This window comes from Canis aureus, chromosome 21, assembly GCF_053574225.1.
Source record: "Canis aureus isolate CA01 chromosome 21, VMU_Caureus_v.1.0, whole genome shotgun sequence".
Taxonomy (NCBI): Eukaryota; Metazoa; Chordata; class Mammalia; order Carnivora; family Canidae; genus Canis; species Canis aureus.
Genome location: NC_135631.1, coordinates 3,196,289 through 3,213,610, shown reverse-complemented (window position 1 = coordinate 3,213,610; position 17,322 = coordinate 3,196,289). Strand labels below are relative to the sequence as shown.

Genomic DNA, 17,322 nt, shown 5'->3' with positions numbered 1-17,322 from the left:
CTTGTGCTCCTCTGTCATGAGACACAAGCCTAGCTAGTCCACCAGCCCAAGAAGAAGAGACATGTGGGACCGAGCTAGCTGTCTGCACAGCCACCGCCTGGCTACATCAGCCAAGCCCCAACCAATCCACAAACTCGTGCAAATGAATCATTGTCATCCTAAGCCACTGGCTTTGGAGATGATTTGTTACGTGGCACTACGGTGGCAGTAGCTAACATCCTGCTACTCAAGAACCGTGTGACCAGGACCACATGAGGGACATAACAAGGAGGGCGAGATCAGTGTGCAAGAAGGATCAAGAAGCTTCACAGAGAATGCAGCTCCATATATTGGCAGCCTCCTTGTATGTCAGGTACCGTGTATACAGTCTAATTTATCCTCATCAATATCAATATCTCTGCAAGGGAAATGCTGTTATTCCAGCAATGCTGACCCTCTTCATTCCCCAAGGACATGAGTCAGCGGGCCTGAGCTGTCCCTTGCCCTCTCCAGAGGGCACCCTCCGCCCCGTCCACCACATACCCCCTCCCACTCCCTGTTTCCTCATGCTTGGCCCCAGCTACTCGTCTTCATTACCTGCCTGGCCCCTTTGGGCAATGGAGCTGGAGATGCCCAGGAGAGAGACAGAAATGTCCTCGAGGCCAAGACAAGCCTTGTCTCCTGTGGGAGGGTTGCCCGCAGATGCTGCCAGAAGACTAAGGAAGAGAGCCAGCAAAGGCTGGCCCGCCCCGCGTAGGACAGCAGAGGGACCGTGCCTTCTGCAGCACCATAGGGCAGAAGCCAAGCTGCAAAAGGTGTTTTTTTGTTTTTTGTTTTAAAACCAGAAAGAGCTCCTAGGGCTCAGAAGCAGGGAAATGGAGGCTGTGTAGATGAGCTTCTGGTCTGTCCATGGTGTGATTCGTGTAAAGCCCAGAGATACGGGACAAAACATGGTAGAATTCCTCCCAGAACTGTTCCTAAACTGGGTTATTGCCTCCGTTTTTCTCCAGGCCACTACATTCTGCTTTGCTCCACATTTTTTGGTACAAAAGATACCAAAGTACATGAATAGGGTTGGGCGATTTCCCAGAAAGAAAGAAAGAAAAAAAACCCTGCTTTGGTTTCCATAGCTGTAGAATCATTGTTCCCTAAATACCTGGTCCATCATTTCTTTTCTGGGCACATCCCAGGAGAATAAGCCAAAATGCTGCTCAGACGCATCCAATCCCACCTCTGCCCCAGATATCTGAGCGCCTTGGGAGGCAGGGACTTGAGCGGAGGTAAGACCAGACAATGTCCAGTCCAGCCTCTGTGTGGGATCAGACTCGTGTTCCAGACATCATTAAAATAGCCTCGACTAATAGTTCTCAGAAACTACAAAGGAACCTAATGGCACTGTGTGAAATCTCTCCTCCTATACTCCTGTGAGAATGGGGTCCCAGGGACCATCGGGTCCCAGGCACCCCCCTACCCCTGCTCTGTCTCCCTCCCTTGACTCTCCGCTCCAGCCCACCCCAAATCTCCCAACCCCACCAAGGCAGCTCCCACTGTGTCCTCAGCTCTTATTCCCATCCTCCCAATTTTGCATCGAGGAGCCCAGGATCGGACCTGGCAAGAACAGGGAAGTTGGCCCAGCCAGGATAGTAGAGGAAGGGTCCCGTCAGGAGGCAAGAGAAGGGGTAACAAGTAGCCCTCAGCATGCACGCACTGAAGAATATTGCCCCGTGACAGAAATGAGTCCTAGTTGTTCCACAAAGGTCTGGGGGCTGAGGGTCCTGACCTGGGGGTATCCTACAGCAGCTACCAAGCTGTATCATTAAGGATGCTCTCAAGAAACTGGGAAAATGGAATCCAAAAGTCCAAGGGGTGAGGCATGATCAGACAATGTCATCAAAAACTGTGTTCTTACAGTGTACCTGGGTGGCGCAGCGGTTGTGCATCTGCCTTTGGCTCAGGTTGTGATCCCGGGGTCCTGGGATTGAGTCCCGCATCAGGCTTCCTGCATGGAGCCTGCTTCTCCCTCTGCCTGTGTCTCTACCTCTCTCTGTGTGTCTTTCATGAATAAATAAATAAAAATTTTTAAATTGTGCTCTTTCTAGGTCTCTGCTCCTGCCATCAGCCCCTCCTATGGTCACAGGGCGGCCACCAGCCCATCAACAGCTGGGCTGCCTGGTTCCTTGATCACAATTAGTGGGAGAGGGTCACCGGTATGCTGGTAAGCTAGCTCGGGGTTGGAGGGACCCTTATTTGTAGCATTTGCCAATTTCTGCGGTGTAAATCCTCTCATGTGGCTGACCTCAAGCTACCAACCTGATAACACAGTTGGAAAGAAATGCAGATGGTTGATTCTCACAAGCCAGTTCTCACCAGTTCCAGCATACTCCTGGGGGTAGAGCAACATCCTTCTCCAGAGCAAGTGAAATCCCCATGGAACAGAGGATGAGATTACACGGATGGGTTTAGATCTATCAGGCTCACCCCGGGAGCTGGGAGCAAGGTCAAACCTACCCAGACCATTTGTCAGCTGCATGGCAGGTGTGGGAAGTAGGGAGGCGCCCGGGCTGGCAGAGGCGGCTGTGATGGACATGTCTCATCCTGCCAGTGTCCTCTCCCCAACATTTCCACCCAGCCAGCCAGCATCTCACAGCTTCCAGCAGTGGCCCCACAGGCAGGCTCCCACTCAGGGTAGTGATGGGCAGTGGCTGATTCCTGGTCTGGGGGACAGTGAAGTCATGAGACTGGCAGATAGAAGGGCTTCCAGGAGAACTAGAGGCAGCAAAAGCCAACATTCCTTACCACGTCCCAGAAACCACTTCGGGGGGCCCTCATAGTGCCTTTGCACCAAGCAGCCTGATTGCTGGCAGGATGATAGCAGCTGCCGCAGCCTGACACAAACAGAGCAGGACACTTCCAGGCAAAAAGGCAGGATCCCTCACTCCCAGCCTGCAAGCTCTGGGTCTCGTGGTCCATCTCTGAAACCCATGGAGGGGGGAAGAAGGTGCAAGGCCAGTATCCCTGACCCCCAAGGCCATGGTTCATGACCACGTTGTCAGATGGCTTGTTTTTCTTACAAGCTACACCCAGGGCATGGGAAACCAGAGCGCTTTGTAAGACCTTGACACGGTCCCCAAAGTCAGAGGCTTCAGCCCTCATCCAGGCTGAGACTGAGGTCCTGAAAGCTCCCCCTCTGCCGCTGGTTTCCTGGCCCAGAACCACACGGTGGGCTTGGAGCGATGCCTCCTACATCATCTGTGCAGAAACCTGCTTCTCTTTGCTGCCAGTGAGCTAATTGCTGAGTTAATTGGCAATGTGTTGTGGGGTGAGAAAAAGCAGGTTATAAAACTGTATTTATAGTTTGACATCATTCTGGAGGAAAAGGAAAGACCTGTGTGTTTGTGTGTACATGTTAGAGGGTACCTCTCTGTGCTAATGTAAATGGAGCAAGAAGAGAGTGGGAGGTCCTCACTGGGGAGTCGGGGGGGGGGGCAATTCTACACCCCCCCCCCCAGGGGACACTCAACAGTGTCTGGAGACATTGTTAGTTGTCATACTCAGGGGAAGGTTCTATGGGCCTCTAGTGCGAAGAGCTCAGAAATCCTGCTGCTAGCTATCCTACAGGGCACCAGGCAGGCCCCACAGCAGAGAATGACCACCCTAAATGCCAACCATATGGAGGGCAAAAGGCCGTGATCCAGAGCAGCATCCCCGAGTGGGGGTCCTCTGATGAGCAGGACCAGCATCACCAAGGAAATGATTAGAAATTATAATTCCTGCTCCCACTCCATCTACTGTATCAAACACTTGGGGTGGGGGGCGGGCAGGAGATCTCTGCCTTTAACAAGCCTCCTAGGTGATGCTGATGCGTGGTCCAGTTTGAGACTCACCAGTCTAAGGATATAGAGGTGACCTTGAACAACACAGGTCAGAACAGCACAGGTCCACTTATACTGAATTTTTTTGGTACAGTGCAGTATTGAAGATGTATTCTCTCTTCCTTATTCTTCCTTATGATTTTCTTTCTTTTTAAGATTTTATTTATTTATTTGACAGAGAGAGAGCACACACTAGGGGGGATCAGCAGGCAGAGGGAGAGGGAGGAGTAGACTCCCCACTGAGCAAGGAGCCTGATGCAGGGCTTGATCCTAAGACCCCAGGATCATGACTTGAGCTGAAGGCAGACACTTAACTGACTGAGCCACCAAGAGCCCCTTCCTTATGATTTTCTTAATAACACTTTTTTTTCTCTAACTCACTTTACTGTCAAACTACAATATGTAATACTTATATAAAATATATGCTAATTGACTTGTCTATGTCAATAGTAGACTATTAGTAGTTCAGTTTGGGGGCAATCAGAAGTTAGATGTGGATTTTCGACTGCATGGGGAGGTGTCCCAAGCCCTGGATTGTTCAAGGGTCAACTGTACATGTTTTATTACTGGATTTGGGGGACAATGACTTTTATGTTTTTCTTTTTCTCTGCATTTTCTAACATCTCTATATTTAAGCAAGTACGATCTTTATGATAAAACTATAATTTAAGATCTTAATCAGCAATGCTGAAGTTTCCTTGTTGGAGCGGTAGAGGAGAGAAGAGGAGATTCCAAGACCAGAATGTAGACCCTGGCTCAATTTAACAAACAAGCTGTGTGACCTTGAACGAGCAAGGTTCCTGAGCCTCATCTTCCACACCTGGGAAATGGGTACGAGAATGGTCCCTCTCTCTCAAGTTTACTGGGGGCATGAGATAAAATATCCCAGCCAAAAACACCCAGAGCTGTTCTTGTTCGTGGGAGGCAATCGGCAAGCTCTCTGCTTTGGGGGTGGTGTGAGTAGTGGGTGGCTGGGGACAGGAAGAGGCCAGGAAGAAGAGGGCAGCTCCCTCACCAGCCCACGTGGGCAGGGCTGCTAGATGGAGGTCTGCTGGGGTTCGTTCTCCTGTATTTCTGCTCCAAGTCCTGGAGGGAAGCCAGGCATTACCTCTTCTTGCCTCTGGGAAACCATTATGATGGAGCCAAAGCTCAAGTCCCGCCAGAATGGTCTCTTTCTGTCAAAACTCAAACATGGAGGGAAATTATGCTGGAAGTCCTGGAGGGGTAGGGAGAGGAAAGTACACATCCCTGACCCAAGGGAAGGCAATGCCTTCCTTACTCTCCTTCTGGGGAGTAAGCTCCCAGAGCCCCTGACTCACAGAACACAAGGAAGGGGATGGCCATGGTGTCCTCGAGAGGGTGGACCTGGTCCTAAGGGGCCCCAGAAACCACAGGGATCCAGGAGACCACGCGGGGCATGTCAAAGGGCATCTCCATGGTAATCATGGAGACTAGAGACTAGTCTAGAGCTATAAACTGTATAAAGTCTTTGTGGCAGGTTTATTATTGTTTTTTAAAGATTTTATTTATTTATTTATTCATGAGAGACACAGAGAGCCAGAGACTTAAGCAGAGGGAGAAGCAGGCTCCATGCAGGGAGCCCGACATGGGACTGAATCCCAGGTCTCCAGGATCAGGCCCTGGGCTGAAGGTGGCGCTAAACTGCTGAGCCACCTGGGATGCCCTTTGTAGTAGATTTAAGGAGGAACCACTGATAGCTGGACTTGCCTCCACGCTCATCCGGGAGTCAAAATTAACTCAGTGTAAATACACCCTGTCAGGATTGACACCAACTGAAGTTTGTGACATATGGTTCTTCCCCATGATCACAGGCACCCCATCCTCTGAGGGAGGAATCACTGTGCCCATTTTACAGGTGACAAAGTGAGACTCACAGAGGCCGCTCATGCAAGGTCACACACAGAGCAGGTCCTGCCCGAGCACATAACCCTCAGGCTGTGCCGCCTCCAGCCTCAAGAAGACAAAACCTGGGGTACTGCTTCACCTCTCAGGTCCCCCCACACCACTTCAGAAGCCCTTGCTCCCCTAGGGCCACCCTCACCAGTGCCATCCAAGAAGGGCTCGTTTGCAGAGGCATGAAGACAAGTGAAGATTTGTCCTGAGTACCCCCTGCCCATGATGCCAGGCAACTCTTGGGGACCCTGCTTCCCCAGAAGAGGAAAATCAAAGAAGGAGCAGATTTTGGGACCTGAGATGATGTTTGTCTCCTAGTCAGAGAGCTGGGACACACCCTCGGTATGGATGGTGACGTTCCCTCCCACACGGAGCCCAGGTGGCTCAAGCAACACCACATGAATGTTTGTGGGTTCAGCCATTTTTTTTCTTGTGAGGAGAACATTGTGTTTAGGGGCGTTTCCTCTGTGGATCCATTGCACCTAATGTTGTTGAATACTATTCCAGAACAAATTAAGTCTGTCCTGCACTGAGGAAAATGTCAAAGCTTCAGGCCTGACTCTGCTGCCAGACATTCCTTATGTGAGTCAAAACTCAGAGCCCTCAGCCCAGGTGGCTCAGCGGTTTAGCGCCTCCTTCGGCTCAGGGCGTGATCCTGGAGACCTGGGATAGAGGTCCCAGACCTGGGATAGAGGACATCGGGGTCCCTGCATGGAGCCTGCTTCTCTCTCTGCCTGTGTCTCTGCGCCTCTCTCTCTCTCTCTCTCATGAATAAATAAATAAAATTTAAAAAGAAAAAAACTCAGCGCCCTCACCCTACTGGCCCCATGCCCGGGGTGATCGTCAGAGCCACAGGAAGAGCTTGGGCACCATGCTGGGGTACAAGAAGAGGGGATCCTTACTACATGTCATGGGTCAACTGAGAACATCAGAGATACACACAGTTGGAGGTGAGCAATGAACACGTTTACACCCATCGCCAGCAGGCTGCCACCAGAGGGGACCTTGGCAGGAATAGACCACCTGAGGCCAATTATACAGGTAGACAGCAGAGGGTGCTTTGGGCGACCTTGGGCCAGTGATCCAACCAGTGGGTGAAGACAGCACCCATTCTGTGAGTTCTTGTCAAGATTTGGGAGATTTTGTGCCTGCAGTTCCAAGCCCACCTTGTGTCACATCTGGCACAAAGTAAGCACTTATTAGAAGGTGGCACTTGACAGCCCAGGGCAGACCCTGAGCAAAGACATCCTGTCCCTTGGGGCTCCAGGATGGGCAGCTTTCTATGTATCCCTCACCCCAAAACTAGGCTCTTCTTGTGGCCTAAGAGATCTGAGGATAAAGGTATTGTTTGGTGGAGGTGGGAAGCCTCCAGAGAGGAAGCTGAGACCCAGGGGCAGAAGCAGCCACCCCCGTAAGCTCACTAAACCACTTGTCTCCGCCCCTGAGGACCCATTTTGGTGCCTGCTCAAATGTCTGAGCTGGCTTGGAAGGTGACAGCATCTGGTTTTTAGCAGGACAAAGAAATAATGATCCTCAGAGGATCTGATGATTACCTTGTGGTTTCCTTGGGAACCAAGTCCCCAGCTCACCTTCCTCAAGCTGTTCTCTCCTGCCTTGATCTGGGTCTCAAATCCAAGAAGGGCCAGGTCACTGCTGCAGAAGGTAACCAGGAAGAGCCCCACCATTTCCCTTTTTTTAAATATTTTATTTATTTACTCATGAGGGACACAGAAAGAGAGGCAGAGAAACAGGCAGAGGGAGAAGCAGGCTCCATGCAGGGAGTCTGATGTAGGACTCAATCCCAGGACCCTGGGATCACGACCTGAGCTGAAGCCAGATGCTCAACCACTGAGCCACCCTGGCGTCCCCATTTCCCTGTCTTTCATGTAGGGTCCATATTTCAGGATCACCAGGGATGCCTACCTGCTGAGGGGAAGAATTCTTGCAAATAACTGTGGCAAGAGTGATAGAATTAGATCAGCAGCATTCTGTAACTTCTAATCAAATCAGTGGTTCCGGCAATGACCCCCATCAGTTAGAACATTTAGAAGGAAAGCCACTGGCTGTTCAGTCAACAGCAGGCCACACCAAAGCGTAGTGGCCAACCACAATTTCACAGGACATCCTATAGTCAGTGGGCCCATCTCTCGGGGGCCTCTCAGACGGCTGGAGTTGGGCAGAAGCTGGGGCCAGAGCCATCTGAGCTTTATCTTCTCTGTCATTCTTGTGCCCATGCCTCGGTGGAGATGACCAGAAGAGTGGGGACAGCTGGGGCCTCTCTCTGGCCAGGTGGCCTCTCCTCAGGCTGACTTCCTCACAGCATGGCAGCTGGCTTCCCCCAGAGTGACTCTTCTGAAAGACAGAGAGGGAAGCTATAGGCTTCCTGTGGCTCAGCCTTAGCCTTGAAAACCCAGAGTCCCTGTGGCCACATTCTAGGGCAGAAAACAAGTCCTAGAGCCGACCAAATTCAAGGCGCTGTGACAGCATGAGGACTCAAATACAGGGAAGCATGGTTCATTGGAAGAACATCTGGGGAAGACTAGCTACCAAATGAGGAAGCTTACCAGGGAGGGGGCAGTCTGTCACCATCGGAAACCACATATCATTTTTAGTGCCACTAAAAGATCAGCAAGCTGCCCGTGTGTGCCTCCTAACACCGTGCAGTGGGAAGCCCAGCGCCATTCATGGAGTGTCCTTGTTTAAAAAAAAAAAAAAAATGGAACCTCACTCTATTTGAGACTCCAATGCTTACATTAATTCCCGGGAAGTATAGGGGAAAGCGGTCAGCAATATTATAAGAAAGCAGACAGAGGAGTCCAGAATGTGGAGCAATCCTCAGGAGAAATGACTTGGCATATGCAGTAAGTCAAGAGCATTACATTAAAAAAGAGAAGAAAGAAGATCAGCCCTGGATTGGGGGCACTTTAGGAGACCAACCAAAACCCTGAGCTTAGACCTTTTCTGGATCCAGATTCCAGCAAACCAAGTGTAGTATAAAAAAGACACGTTTGAGGGATACCTGGGTAGCTCAGCGATTGAGCATCTACCTTTGGCTCAGGGTGTGATCCGGGGGTCCTGGGATCCAGTCCGGCATCGGGCTCCTCACTGGGAGGCTGCTTCTGCCTATGTCTGTGCCTCTCTCTCTGTGCCTCATGAGTAAATAAATAAATAAATAAATAGACACGGTTGAGACAAACAGAGACGCTTGATTACAGACTGGATATTAAGTGATCCCAACGGGTGATTATTTATATTGTTAGGTGTGACCATGGCTTTGGGCTTATATAAGAAAATGTGGAGGGTGGAGTGTGTGTGTGTGTGTGTGTGTGTGTGTGTGTGTGTGCAGAGAAATACACAGAAGTGAAGCATGTTATGATCGAGATTTTATTTTAAATACTCCAACAGAAAGAAAGAAAGAAAAAAAAGAGAGAGGAATAGATGAAGCAAATGTGTCCAAGTCTCACTACTTATCAAAACTAGGTGGGTGATGGGCACCAGGGGCTTTAGCAATACTATTCTTTCCACTTGTGTTGATGTTGGAAACAGTTCATAAGAAAAAGAAACAATTTTTGAGGGGCGCCATTGAGAAGGAGACTTTATCCCCCACGGCTGCCGGCAGCGCAACCTCACACCAGAACCATCCTTCACAGCAGAGCTCTGCTGCCCAGACCTCGACAAGAACAAGTGCAGCCTTTCAAAGTCACCTTTCACAGAGCCTCCCACCCCTCCTATTGTTAAGTGGGGGCTCTCCTCAGCCAGACAGAGGGTTTTAGCTCCTGTAGAACAGAAGGCCCCCACCTCAGGATTGCCCTTCTCCAGCATTCCAGCCCCTTTGGTGGGGATTGACATGGACACCAGACAGACCCTGCAGACCACTCACCGTATCAGGGAAGGTTTGAAGCAGACAGAGAAAACAAGGTCAAATACACATATAAGCCTACATGTGCACGTCCTCCTCCACAACATGAAAGGGAGAGAGGGGGAGAGAGAGAGAGAGAGAGAGAGAGAGAGAGAGACTCCATGAGGACTCATTGGCCATCGCCAGTCCTTCTCCAGGTTGGATGATGTGATGCTTCCTCTCTATAAAAAGAGAGGCTAAATCAGCAGGGCCCCCTCCAGACACCACCCTCCAGAGGTATCTCTTCCCTAGGTTTGGAACCTGCCTGTTTTTTAAATTCTTTCCTAATTTCAAGGTCATGGTCCTCAGATCAACATTTGGGAGCCCCAGGGCCTGAATGTATGGCCCCATGGTGCTTGGGTGGACTGACTCAACCCTCCTGGGCAGGAAAGGAGTGTGGAGAGATTACTGGCCTCAGGCTCAGCCTCAGACAGGTGCCACTGGGAGAGTCCCTGTTTCTCTGGGCCTCATCTGTAAGCCACAGTGGGGCCTGATGCTGGACACCGACCTCTGAGGTTCTGCAAAGGGCAAAAGGGTGAGGAGTAAAATACTGAGCACCTACTCACCTGCTCACCGGGCCAAGGCTGATGGCTTGTTTGACATGCAGCAACGCACAGCAACTACCAGTGAGTCTGATTTTTCACGGGTGGGCCTGAATCCAATATCCCACCTTTCCAAGGACAACCCAGGCCAGCCCAAGTTCTCCCCAGGAAATGTCATCTGCACCCCAGGTCTCACTGAGCACACAAGACATGGAGCTTTGCAAAGAAGGCAGATGGTTCAGGATGTGACGGCACAGGAGGATATCTGATGTGGTTTGCCCAAGGAAAGTCACATGCCCAGTCGGGAAGCCCTCGGCCCCAGAAGAACTCTTTGGAACCCTTATGTAATCAAAGAATTCAACCCAAATGAATATACCAAAGTTCACTCAAGTTCTGTTCTTTCCCATAATTAACGAGGTTGTGGAGTCTCTAGTATACCTGTCTACCAGTATGCCTGTCTACCTTCTAGCTGGATGATGACATGAGAACACACTGTGGGAACACACTGGCACACACACACTCAGCCACACACAGAGTTCACCTGCAAGACATCAAGCCACCCAGAGAATGAGTTTTTATAGGTCCTACCTGCAGATGAACCAGGTGCTCTGCCCCACCCTCACCTTCCAAGGACCATCCCATAGATATTGGGCATTTCCTTGTCCCTGCCAAGCACCAAAATGGCACTGAACACATTATGTCACATAATCAGGTAGGCAGTACAACTGGGAAAAATTCAAAAGAGTCAGAATATTTTTACCCTATAAACATTCCTATTCTTGGGCAGCCCGGGTGGCTCAGCGGTTTAGCGCCACCTTCAGCCCAGGGTGTGATCCTGGAGACCCGGGATCGAGTCCCACATCAGGCTCCCTGCATGTAGCCTGCTTCTCGCTCTGCCTGTGTCTCTGTCTCCCTCTCTCTCTCTCTCATGAATAAATAAATAAAATCTTTAAAAAAAAATAAAAAATAAAAAAATAAATATTCCTATTCTTTAAAATATATTCTTTCCTAGGACACCTGGGAGGTTCAATGGTTAAGCGTCTGACTTTGGCTCAGGAGTGATCCTGGAGTCCTGGGATCAAGTCCCGCAGCGGGCTCCCTGCATGGAGCCTGCTTCTCCCTCTGTCTATGTCTCTGCCTCTCTCTTGATGTGTCTCTAATGAATAAATAAAATAAAATCTTTAAAAAATATATTCTTTCTTAACTGAAGTACTTTCAATGTGGCAGAATTATGGGGAATTATTCTTTTTGGGTTTTGGCGGGGTTTTGGGGGGGCTTACCTGTATTTTCAATTCTTTTTACAATAATCGTGTAGAGCTGTTTCCATAGAAACCTCAGCACTATCAGCATTATTTGGGACCAGATAATTCTTCACTGCTGGGTGCTGTCCTGTGCATTACAAGACACTTAACAGCATCTCTGCTTTCTACCCACTAGCTGCCAGTGACATCCCCCCAGTTGTAACAATCAAAAATATCTCTAAACTTTGCCAAATGTCCCCTGGTGGGCAAAATCACCCCCAGTTGAGAACTACTGCTCTAAAGTATACCTGCTAAGACTGAGAATTTGTGGTCAGAGAACTGAAGGAAGACGAGGAAAGAGTAAGGAGAAAAATTATCAGGTATTCATGCTTCCCAGGTGCCAGGACCATGCTTTGTACCTCCCAGGTGCCATCTTATCTAATCCTCACAGGAACTCAGTGGGGAGGCCCTATGATCATCATAGCCTCATTCTAGTGAGGCTATGTGGCTTGTCTCAACTCACGTAGCTATTAAGGAAGTGGGTCATGAAAACCAAAAGGAAAGAGTTTCAAGAAGAAGTCATTAGCAGTCAAAGACTGTAAAACACTCTTAAAAATGAATATAATATGTTGGTAAGTTGAATTTAAATTTTTAAAATGTAAAAAAAAAAAAAAAAAGGATATTAGTGGGTGTGCCTGGCTGGCTCAGTCAGTGGAACTTGAGACTCTTGATCTCAGGGTCATGAGTTCAAGCCCACGTTGGGTGTAGAGCTTACTTAATAAAAAATAAAATAAATAAAATAAGGAGATTATTATTTTTTAATTTTTTTTTTTATTTTATGATAGTCACAGAGAGAGAGAGAGGCAGAGACACAGGCAGAGGGAGAAGCAGGCTCCATGCACCGGGAGCCCGATGCGGGACTCGATCCCGGGTCTCCGGGATCGTGCCCTGGGCCAAAGGCAGGCGCCCAACCGCTGCGCCACCCAGGGATCCCAGGAGATTATTTTTTAAATGAATATAAGTAGTATACCAACAACTTAGATAACTCAGATGAAAAGGAAAATTTTCTAGAAAGACACAAATTATCAAAAATGGCTTTAGAAGTAGAAAATCTAAATATATCTATAACAAGTAGAGATTGAATTAGCATCAAAAAACTACCCTCAAAGAAAAGTACAGGCCCAAATAGTTTCATTGGTAAATTCCACCAAACATTTAAAAAATTAACACCAATTCTTCACATATTCTTCCAAAACATAGAATAGGGGAAAATGCTTACAAATTCATTCTATGGGGGATCCCTGGATGGCTTAGCGGTTTGGCACTGCCTTTGGCCCAGGTCATGATCCTGGAGTCCGAGGATCAAGTCCCACATCGGGCTCCCTGCGTGAAGCCTGCTTCTCCCTTTGTCTGTGTCTCTGTTTCTCTCTCTCTCTCTCTCTGTCTGTCATGAATAAATAAATAAAATATTTAAAAACAAAACAAAACAAAATTCATTCTATGAGGCCTGTATTACCCTAATACAAAGACCATATAGAAACATCACAAGAAAATTACAGGCTAATGTCTCCTATAAGTACAAATGCAAAAATCCTTGACAAAATATTAGCAAACCAAATCCAACAACATATAACATTACGCACCACGACCATGTGAAATTCAGCCCAGGAATGCAAAGTTGTTTTAACATCTGAAAATCCATTAATGCAATGCACCTTATCAGTAGAATGAAGAGTAAAAACCACATGGTCATTTACATAGATGCAGAAAGAGCCATTGACAAAATGTAATAACACCCCCTCATGATGAAAACATTAAACAAATGAGGAATAAAAAGTTCTCACAACTTAGTAAAGAGTATCTGTGAAAATCCCACAGTTAACATCATATTCAAGGGAGAAAGAAGAGTTGCTTCCCCCTCCAAGATCAGAAACCAGACAAGAATGTTTGCTCTTGCCACTTCCGTTGAACATTGCAGCTGGGGTGATTAGGCAAGAAAATGAAACAAAAGCCACAAATACTAAAAAGAAAGAAAGAAGACTATTTTTATTTGAGGATAACATGATCTTGTATATGAAGAATCCTATGAAATCCACCAAAAAAAAACTATTAGAAATAATAAATGAGTTCAGCAAGGTGGTAGGGATACATGATCATATATAAAAATCAATAATATTTCTATATATTTGCAATGAATAATCCAAAAAAGGAATTTAAAAACAATTCCGCTTACAATAGCATCAAAAAGAATACAATAATTCATCATAAATTTAGCAATGAAAGTGTGAAACTTATCCTTGGAAAACAGCAATTTATTTTTGAAAAAAATTAAAGAAGACCTAAGTAAATGGAAAGACATCCATGTTTGTGGATCAGGAGATTTAATGTTGCTAAGACAGCTGTACTCCACAAATTGATCTATAGATTCAATGCAACCTCTATCAAAACTCCAGCTGTCATATTTGCAGAAATTGGTAGGATGATTCTAAAATTCCTATAGAAAATCAAGAGACGGGAACCCCGGGTTGCTGAGTGGTTTGGTGCCTGCCTTTGGCCCAGGGCGTGACCCTGGAGCCCTGGGATTGAGTCCCACTTTGGGCTTCCTGCATGGGGCCTGCTTCTCCCTCTGCTTGTGTCTCTGCCTCTCTCTCCCTCTCTCTGTGTCTCTCATGAATAAATAAATAAAATCTTTAAAAAAAAAAAAAGAAAAGAAAAGAAAGAAAGAAAATCAAGAGACCCAGAATAGCCAAAATAATCTTCAAAGAGAAGAAAAAAGCTGGAGGGAGAACTTGCACTTCCCAATTTCAAAACTTACTACAAAGCAACAGTAATCCAAACAGTGTGATGGTGGCATAAGGATAGTCCTATAGAAGGGCACCTGGGTGGCTCAGTCAGTTAAGCATCTGCCTTTGGCTCAGGTCATGATCTCTAGGTCCTGGGATCAAGCCCTGAGTCGGGCTCCCTGCTTATCAGGAAGTCTGCTTCTCCCTCTGCTCCTTTGATCTCTCTCTTTCCCCCTCTCTGTCTCTCTCAAGTAAATAAAATCTTTAAAAGAAAAAAAAAAGCATAGACATATAGAGCAATAAAATAGAATTGACAATCCAGAAATAAATTCCCACACTTATGATTAATTGATTTTCAACAAGGATGCCAATATCATTCAACAGGGGAAAAATAGCCTTTTCAACAAAGGATGTTGGGACAACTGGATATCCACATGCAAAAGAATTAAGTTGGGCCCTTACCTCACATCATATACAAAATTTTACTCAAAATGGATCAAAGAGGGGATCCCCAGGTGGCTCAGCAGTTTAGCTGCCTTCAGCCTGGAGTGTGATCCTGGAGTCCTGGGATCAAGTCCCATGTCAGGCTCCCTGCATGGAGCCTGCTTCTCCCTCTGCCTGTGTCTCTGCCTCTCTCTCTCTCTCTCTCTCTCTCTCTCTCTCTCTCTCTTTGTGTCTCTCATGAATAAATAAATAAAATCTTTTTAAAAAATGGATCAAAGACCTAGGGGTGCTTGGGTGGTTAAACATCTGCCTTTGGCTTAGGTCATGATCCGAGGAGTCCTGGATTGAGCCCTGCATGGGGCTCACTGCTCAGTGGGGAGCCTGCTTCTCCCTCTCCTGCCTGTCACTCTGCCTGCTTGTGCTATCTCTCTCTCTCAAATAAATAAATAGACTCTTTTTTAAAAAATGGATCAAAGATCTAAATATGAGTTATTAAACTCTTAGAAAACACAGGCATAAATCTTCATGATCTTGGATTAGGCAATGATTTCTTAAATATGACACAAGTACAAGCAATAAAAGAAAAAATAGATACTTTAGACATCATTAAATTAAAAAATTCTATGCTTCAAAGGACACCATCAAGAGAGTAAAAAGACAATCCACATAATAGGAGAAAATGTTTGCAGATCACATATCTGAGAAAGGGCTGGTATCTAGAATCTATAAGATGTCAATAATAAAAAGACAAATAACCCAACTGAAAAATGGGCAAAGGGTCTTAACATACATTTCTCCAAAGAAGATACATAAATGGCCAGCAAGCATATGAAAAGATACTCAGTATCATTAGCTGTTAGGGAAATGCTAAGAAAATCACAGTGAGATACCACTTCACACACACTAGGTTGGAGATCCTCAAAAAGACAGACAATAACAAGTGTTGGCAGGGACGCCTGGGTGGCTGGCTCAGTGGCTGAGTGTTTGCCTTTGGCTTAGGTCATGATCTTGGAGTCCTGGGACTGAATCCCAACATCGGGCTCCCAGCAGGGAGCCCGCTTCTCTCTCTGCCTATGTCTCTGCCTCTCTCTCTGTGTCTCTCACAAATAAATAAATTTTTTATTTTATTTTTTTTAATTTATTTTTTATTGGTGTTCAATTTACCAACTTACAGAATAACCCCCAGTGCCTGTCACCCATTCACCACCACCCCCACCCTCCTCCCCTTCCACTACCCCTAATTCGTTTCCCAGAGTTAGGAGTCTTCATGTTCTGTCTCCCTTTCTGATATTTCCCACACATTTCTTCTCCCTTCCCTTATATTCCCTTTCACTATTATTTATATTCCCCAAATGAATGAGAACATATAATGTTTGTCCTTCTCCAATTGACTTATTTCACTCAGCTAAACTAAATTTTTTTAAAAAATTAAGTACTGGCAAAGATGTGAAGAAATTACAACCTTTGTACCCTACTGGTGGAAATGTAAAATGGTAAGCTACTTCAAGAAATAGTCTGGCAGTTCCTCAAAAGGTTAAACATAAAATAGGTAAAACATAAAATACATAAGGTTTCCATAAAATCCAGCAATTCTACTACTAGACGTAGAGAAGTGAAAACATATAACTACGTTAATGAGCTTTCTTTCAGACAGCAACACCCTGCGGCCAGGTACTCAGATTCTGAGACAAAGCCTCGCGTTTCCCAAATCCTTCAAAGGCAGAGATCTAGAAGGACTGATTTAGGGCCACCACTGGGGAGGGGACTGCCAATTCCAAGAACACAGCAAGTCCTTTCTCCTTGGTTTCCAGAGGAGAACATCCATTCATGGAGATATAACTCCTTGCAATTGGAGCCAGTAACCTCACAGACTCTCCCCAAGACTGATCAGTTTTCCTCGGTCACTGCTCAGCCTGGCCAGCTCCCTGTTCAGTGCTCCCCTGTGCCTGCACTTGGCACTGTTTTTTCCTGCGCTCCTACAGTAAACTCTGGGAGGCTGGTGATTTTATAGATCCACTGATATTTCTCCAAAAGCGCTGAGGCCAGACATATTGCATCAATCAGATTTCTTCAAACTTTAGAAAGGTAATGTGATGCATACAACTGTGTATTATGTAATACCCCCAGTAGGCCTGGGGCAGCACCCCGTAATCAAACATTAATATTTCCACACTGAGGTATATGAATATTCACACTGAGTGAAATAAATATAAACTATAAATAGCTTTTCATCAGCTCAGGACACGTTTTACAGAGTTGAGTCTCCAACTAGCTGCCTGCTTTGAGGTCTCCTGCCCTTACCCTTCCACTACCATGCTCTTGAGACTTTGGACACATTAATTTTCCTCTTCCATTTTTCCATACAAAAGCCTGTTCTTACCATATTCTGTGGTCCCCAATCCAATGTGCCCAGTCCGTTTTGGTGCCTGGAGTCTATCCTAACCTCCTGGCAAACCCCTGCCTCAGAGCTTTAGGCTGAGCGGTGGACCCCATGGGCTCCAGTGTGACATATTGAAAAAAGAAATACCCTATTGTCCTCAACCTCAGGAAAAAGCCTCAGATCCCCTGACCCATACAAAGTTTCACCTCTTCTGGGGAAATGCAAAGCCAGATTTGGCAGAGCAGGCCCTGCTTTGAGGCTGAGACCTG

At 46.8% G+C, this 17,322-nt stretch overlaps 1 long non-coding RNA gene across 2 annotated transcripts; it reads right to left on the bottom strand.

The window, feature by feature from the left end:
* Positions 1 to 5,473: 5,473 nt before the first annotated feature.
* Positions 5,474 to 10,465, bottom strand: LOC144293198 (uncharacterized). 2 transcript variants are annotated; one of them, XR_013360621.1, is made up of 4 exons: positions 10,230 to 10,465; positions 8,813 to 8,914; positions 8,330 to 8,459; positions 5,474 to 8,117 (listed from the first exon to the last, which is right to left on the bottom strand). It is a non-coding gene; the product is annotated as an uncharacterized LOC144293198 (long non-coding RNA). The 2 variants fall into 2 exon arrangements; XR_013360622.1 differs by having other exon boundaries at positions 8,813 to 8,908.
* Positions 10,466 to 17,322: the final 6,857 nt, after the last annotated feature.